General features: G+C 52.2%; 1 non-coding gene across 1 annotated transcript; it reads left to right on the top strand.

Moving 5' to 3' along the window:
• Positions 1-3,568: 3,568 nt before the first annotated feature.
• Positions 3,569-3,722, top strand: LOC130551298 (5.8S ribosomal RNA). The gene has a single exon (XR_008962574.1). It is a non-coding gene; the product is annotated as a 5.8S ribosomal RNA (ribosomal RNA).
• Positions 3,723-6,692: the final 2,970 nt, after the last annotated feature.

Raw genomic sequence — 6,692 nt, forward strand, 5'->3', positions numbered from 1 at the left:
CCTACCGACCATCAGCTGATCAAACACTAGTTTCGGCGATCTGGGTCAGGAACATGAAACCTTGGGTGTTTCACTCGGAGGCTTGAGTGTTCTGTCCTGGAACTAATGGCGTCCCTGGTCCGATACGTCGGGCCAGGGTGCAACACATCCTGGCATGATTGATGAAGGGTACAAAGAAAAAGGCCAGAGAGGGGCTGATTTGTTTCTATTCCTCCCTCTCATTATTACGTCGTTTGCTGATAGAGTTTACACTCGTAGACCGGAACACGACGAACTCATTTGGAAAGCGCTTTTATCCAATGTCAGAGGATAGAAACCCATACCGGATAGCAGGTCGTTAAGTCGGTAATAAAGCTGCTCTGGAGAAGCGTAGGGGTTGCGCGACTCCAGTATGGCCAGACCCCCCTCCGCCCTCCCCTGGCCAGGGGGCACGGTGCCGACGGTGGCCAACCTGGTAATTTGACTCCTGGAATTGACGGACGACTAAGAGAGTGCTCGGTGGTTCTGACGCGATGTTGGGGGCACCGAGTGCTCATGCTGATCAACTCGGAACTAACAGTGATGCCTGAGAAACCGCTACAGCAGTGCAAACTGTTGCTGACTTGGAGGATGGTTCTGCCTTTCGAGGCACACAGTTGCGCGCTTTGTGGAATGTCGATGGGAACACTAACACAGCTGAAGCAGCACACTTTGGCAGTGAACGCAAGCGTTGCTGTTAGATTCTTGTGTATGTCATGTGGGAAAACATCCCCCCTGTCTCAATCAATCGTGTGTCATGTGCCTAAGTGCAAGGGCCACCCCGTGGCGAAGCCCCCGGGCCCAGTCCGGTGTGAGGCATGCGATGCTACGTTTGAGACGAGGCGGGGATGCAGTATCCATGAGTTACATGTCCACCCGGTTGTGCGCAACAGGAAGCGAATCACACCCGCACTCTGTCATTCCCTGAATTCACCGTCGCCTTTTCCCGCTTCACCGACGTAATCTGCACTGTGTTCCCTCATAGGAGACGCGAGCTTGCTCTCTCCTATGGGGGTACACACTTTTATACGCATCACAAACTTTTCTCAGACAAATGCGCCATTCACGTAGCTCAGTGGAACCAGTGCCCCTACTGGGGAGCACTGGACACTGAGCTACATAACAGGGTTTTCCTGGGTGTCCGCAATATTTCTTGCGCGGTATGCCGCTCAGTAGCGCATACCACAATCGTATGCCCCCTAGTCACTCCCTCTCTTCCCCCACGCTCAGCCTCACCTCCCAAATCCACCTCCTTTGTACCGCGCCTGCCAAATCGCCCAGCATACCAAACCTCTAGGCAACCCAGCAATTTCGAGGCTTGCAGTAACTTTAACATAGGCAGATGCTCTAGACAGAGATGTCGCTTCCTGCATGTGTGCGCTTCCTGCATGTGTGCGCTTCCTGCATGTGTGCACTTCCTGCAGCGGCGCACACGCTCAAATTGTTTGCCCAGTGTCACAAGCTCCAAATAAAAAACATAGAAATTACCTCTCGACTCCTGTGAATGTTTCTTGTTTGTCTTTTGAGTTATCTTCGCACCCCGACACCCAGTTCACGGATTATCTCCTGACCGGTCTCGCGAATGGCTTCGACCCCGGCTTTATGAGTCTTCCATCACACAGCTTAATATGCCCCAACCTCCAGTCTGCTCTCGCCGAACCTGAGTCAGTCGATCTCCTCATAAAAAGGAGATCGACGCTAAATTCATTATCGGCCCCTTCGACTCTCCCCCTTTTACTGCGTTTCGCATCAGCCCCATTGGCGTAGCGACACGTAAATTCTCAGGCAAAAAGCGCCTCATATTCGATCTCTCGTCACCTCACGGCTCTGCCTTTCCAAGCATCAACAGCCTCATTCCGATCGAGGAATTTCCTCTGCACTATCATAACATCGATCAAGCCATCACTTTAATTAAACACGCCTGTCGTGGCGCTTGGCTAGCCGAAGTCGACATCACATCCGCATTTAAAGTCATGCCCATCCACCCAGACTTCTGGCACCTTTTCGGCATCCGATGGCGCAATAAATTTTACTTTTCTATCCGTCTCACTTTCGGCTGCAGAAGCAGCCCCCCCCCAAAAAAATTTTGACATGTTGTCAGAGGCAATAACAATTATGCAATTCCCTACCTCATCCACCTACTAGACGATTTTTTAATCATCTCATCTCCCGACTCGCTTCCGGCGGCGCATCTAGCAAAAGTCCAGAAGGTTTTCGAAAATCCCGGCGTTCCCCTCGCCCCAGACAAAACTTCAGGACCGAGCACGTCCATCGAATTTCTCGGAATTAAATTAGACTCGCTTAAATTCCAGGCTTCTCTGCCAAAAGAGAAAATCGACAGAACGATCTTGATCGCTTCCGCCAGAAAGGTGGGTAGAGTAGCCAAAATCTTTACTCAAGTAAAAGTACAAGTAACTAGAGAAATTGTTACTCAAGTAAAAGTAAAAGTCACTATTTTAAAAATTACTTGAGTAAAAGTAAAAAAGTATGCAATGAAAAAACTACTCAAGTAGCTAGTTACTTAGTTACTTTGTATCTGATTATATAGGCCTACTACATTAAATTAATATTAACGCCAATATTTTAATAATACATTTTAATCAATATTTTTAATTATCATAAGCAGATATCTTTGCAATATATAGAGAGACTAAAGAATAGACAAACACAGAAGAGACAAGCATTTCTGTAAATGTCATCTAGTCCTGATGTCAATGTAGTTTACACAACTTATTTAGAATAATAGACCATGTCAAACTAAAGCATGAACTAAACTCAGAGCATTTCCTAAGATGATCTAGAACAGTGGTCACCAACCCTGCTCCTGGAGATCGACCGTACTGAATATTTCAGCTCTAACCCCAATCAAACACACCTGAACTATCTAATCAAGCTGTTTAGGTTTGCTTGATAATTACAGACAGGTGTGCTGAAGCAGGGTTGGAGCTGCAGTCTGCAGGATGGTCGATCTCCAGGAACAGGGTTGGTGAGCACTGATCTAGAACATCTGCAGTGCTCTCTTAAATGAAATACACATTTTTGAACAAAGCTCATGTTTTCTCGTGTTGTGTCACGTGTGTGTTGTGAAACGCTTTTACTTGTAAACAAACAGTAAACAGTGAATCACACGCCCATCAACAAGTTTTCTTCCTTCTGTTCTTCAAATGTATATTTCTGCAAGCCCACGTCTCTGTGTCTGACAGGTAACGCGCATGTTGCTGCGTCTGACGAACAGGTCGCGCGGGTGCGCGCATATGGCGGGCATTTATCATCGCTGGCAAACAATATGACACATTTGCAGTTTTGATTGTATAGATATAGATTCATATCCACTTCATCCAACGCTCTTTGTGTTCTGCGTGTTCTTAAATTTCGCGCTACGAGGAGGAAGTAAAAGTCGTAACAAGGTTTCCGTAGGTGAACCTGTGGAAGGATCATTGTCGGTTGCCACGGCGGGGAGGCCCGGGCGCCCGCCCCCCTTTGTTCCCTCGAAAACCCATGTTGGCAAACGGACACAAACGCACGATGCGGGTCGTGAAAACTCTGAGACAACTCTTAGCAGTGGATCACTCGGCTCGTGCGTCGATGAAGAATGCAGCTAGCTGCGAGAACTAATGTGAATTGCAGGACACATTGATCATCAACACTTCGAATGCACATTGCGGCCCCGGGTTCCTCCCGGGGCTACGCCTGTCTGAGGGTCGCTTTCCCATCGATCGGACACGCCGCCGACCGCGGCAGGAGGCTCGCAGGCGCCCCGAGCGCCTTCGTCCTCCTAAAGGCATACCGCCCCCGGCGACCGCCGTCTCCCCGCCCCGTGAGGGCACGTCCCCCACACGGCTGCCGGTGATCCTTCACCCGCCGACCGCGCCGGGGTGGCCGGGCGCGTCTCTCCGCCGGGGCGGGGGGCGCGTCGCCGGGGGCGAAACGCTCTCCCGCGCCAGCCCCGGGCCCTCGGGCCCGGGCGGCCGACCCACGCGATCTCCGATTGCGACCTCAGATCAGACGAGACGACCCGCTGAATTTAAGCATATTACTAAGCGGAGGAAAAGAAACTAACCAGGATTCCCTCAGTAGCGGCGAGCGAAGAGGGAAGAGCCCAACGCCGAATCCCCGTCTGCCTAGGGCGCGGGACATGTGGCATACGGAAGTCCACTCCACCCCGGCGCGGGCCAGGGGCCTAAGTCCTTCTGACTGGGGCTCGGCCCATGGACGGTGCGAGGCCGGTGACGGCCCCTGCCCCGCCGGGGCGCGGACTTCCCGGAGTCGGGTTGCTTGGGAATGCAGCCCAAAGCAGGTGGTAAATTCCGTCTAAGGCTAATTACCGGCACGAGACCGATAGCGGACAAGTACCGTAAGGGAAAGTTGAAAAGAACTTTGAAGAGAGAGTTCAACAGGGCGTGAAACCGCTCAGAGGTAAATGGATGGGGACCACACGGTCCGCCCAGAGGATTCAAACCAACGGCGAGGTCGGATGAACTATGCCTGGGCAGGGCGAAGCCAGAGGAAACTCTGGTGGAGGCCCGCAGCGGTCCTGACGTGCCAATCGGTCGTCAGACCTGGGTATAGGGGCGAAAGACTAATCGAACCATCTAGTAGCTGGTTCCCTCCGAAGTTGCTTTCTTACCCGGAGATGACTNTCAAATGGCAGTGAGAAACGGCATCGGTGTGGAATGGTGACATCACGGGTACTTGGTGTCTTGCAAAAGACATGGGTGTCACCTGCTGCCTGACGACAGTCTAATCGATTGTCCTACATTAATCGATGGGGTTGGTGAGTCGAAAGTACACCAGAATACAGACAGCGTAAGGTAAGCCCTACCGACCATCAGCTGATCAAACACTAGTTTCGGCGATCTGGGTCAGGAACATGAAACCTTGGGTGTTTCACTCGGAGGCTTGAGTGTTCTGTCCTGGAACTAATGGCGTCCCTGGTCCGATACGTCGGGCCAGGGTGCAACACATCCTGGCATGATTGATGAAGGGGACAAAGAAAAAGGCCAGAGAGGGGCTGATTTGTTTCTATTCCTCCCTCTCATTATTACGTCGTTTGCAGATAGAGTTTACACTCGTAGACCGGAACACGATGAACTCATTTGGCAAGCGCTTTTATCCAATGTCAGAGGATAGAAACCCATACCGGATAGCAGGTCGTTAAGTCGGTAATAAAGCTGCTCTGGAGAAGCGTAGGGGTTGCGTGACTCCAGTATGGCCAGACCCCCCTCCGCTCTCCCCTGGCCAGGGGGCATGGTGCCGACGGTGGCCAACCTGGTAATTTGACTCCTGGAATTGACGGACGACTAAGAGAGTGCTCGGTGGTTCTGACGCGATGTTGGGGGCACAGAGTGCTCATGCTGATCAACTCGGAACTAACAGTGATGCCTGAGAAACCGCTACAGCAGTGCAAACTGTTGCTGACTTGGAGGATGGTTCTGCCTTTCGAGGCACACAGTTGCGCGCTTTGTGGAATGTCGATGGGAACACTAACACAGCTGAAGCAGCACACTTTGGCAGTGAATGCAAGCGTTCCTGTTAGATTCTTGTGTATGTAATGTGGGAAAACATCCCCCCTGTCTCAATCAATCGTGTGTCATGTGCCTAAGTGCAAGGGCCACCCCGTGGCGAAGCCCCCGGGCCCAGTCCGGTGTGAGGCATGCGATGCTACGTTTGAGACGAGGCGGGGATGCAGTATCCATGAGTTACATGTCCACCCGGTTGTGCGCAACAGGAAGCGAATCGCAGCATTAGCTGCAAAAGTTGGCCCCAGTGGGGAAGCGGTGGAGCAGGAAGCAGGATCTGGGCAGGCCTCGATGATTGGTGACCCGGGCGCTTCAACAAGTTCGAAGTGCCAACGAGTAGATATCTCTGAGGACGGAATGATGCCGCGAGCCTGTTGCGAGCTCATCGGTCCCTCTATGCACACCCACCTTGCCAGAGAGCGAGCTCAAGGCTCAACTCCGAGAGCTCGTTTGTGAAATGGTGAGCGAGGTTGAGGGCGATGGCGCGGACCATATCCAAGTCCTGAAAGCTTGGTTGGAGGCTAATGACCAAATTCCTGCAATGGTCACTGAAGCAACCTCCCTAATGCTCCGAGGATTGGTCCGGAGAGCTAGAGAGAGCCCAGCACCTTCTCACCGCAAGAGAAGACGTATTCCCCAAGGCGTGGCGCGGAGGAGGCGCTTCCTCCTGGCTAGGAGGGAGGCCTACCGACGATGTCAACACCTGTTACACACTGACCCGACCCGCCTGGCGGAAGAGATCTTGGATGGTGACGTTCAGAGGCGATGCCAGATCTCTCTGCAGATAATGTTTCAGACATACAAGGCCAAGTGGGAGGACCGCCCATCCTTCCGCGGGTTGGGTCAATTCAGGGCGGGGGAGTACGCGGATAACGGACACCTTGCTGGACTCATCTCGGTGGGGGAGGTTCAACTTAGCCTCCAACAGGTTGTGAAGGATACCGCACCGGGTCCCGATGGCGTTACGAAGCAGGATATCCTCAAGTGGGATCCAGATGGCGAGACCCTCACATGTATGTTCAACATGTGNGTGGACCACCGGAGTCATACCTACCCGCCTGAAAAGTTGTCAATCGATACTGCTACCCAAATCACCTGATCCTGGGAAGGCAATGGAAATCGGAGGCCGATCACCATAGGATCACTGATTTTACG

Source organism: Triplophysa rosa, unplaced genomic scaffold (assembly GCF_024868665.1).
Source record: "Triplophysa rosa unplaced genomic scaffold, Trosa_1v2 scaffold88_ERROPOS766536, whole genome shotgun sequence".
Taxonomy (NCBI): Eukaryota; Metazoa; Chordata; class Actinopteri; order Cypriniformes; family Nemacheilidae; genus Triplophysa; species Triplophysa rosa.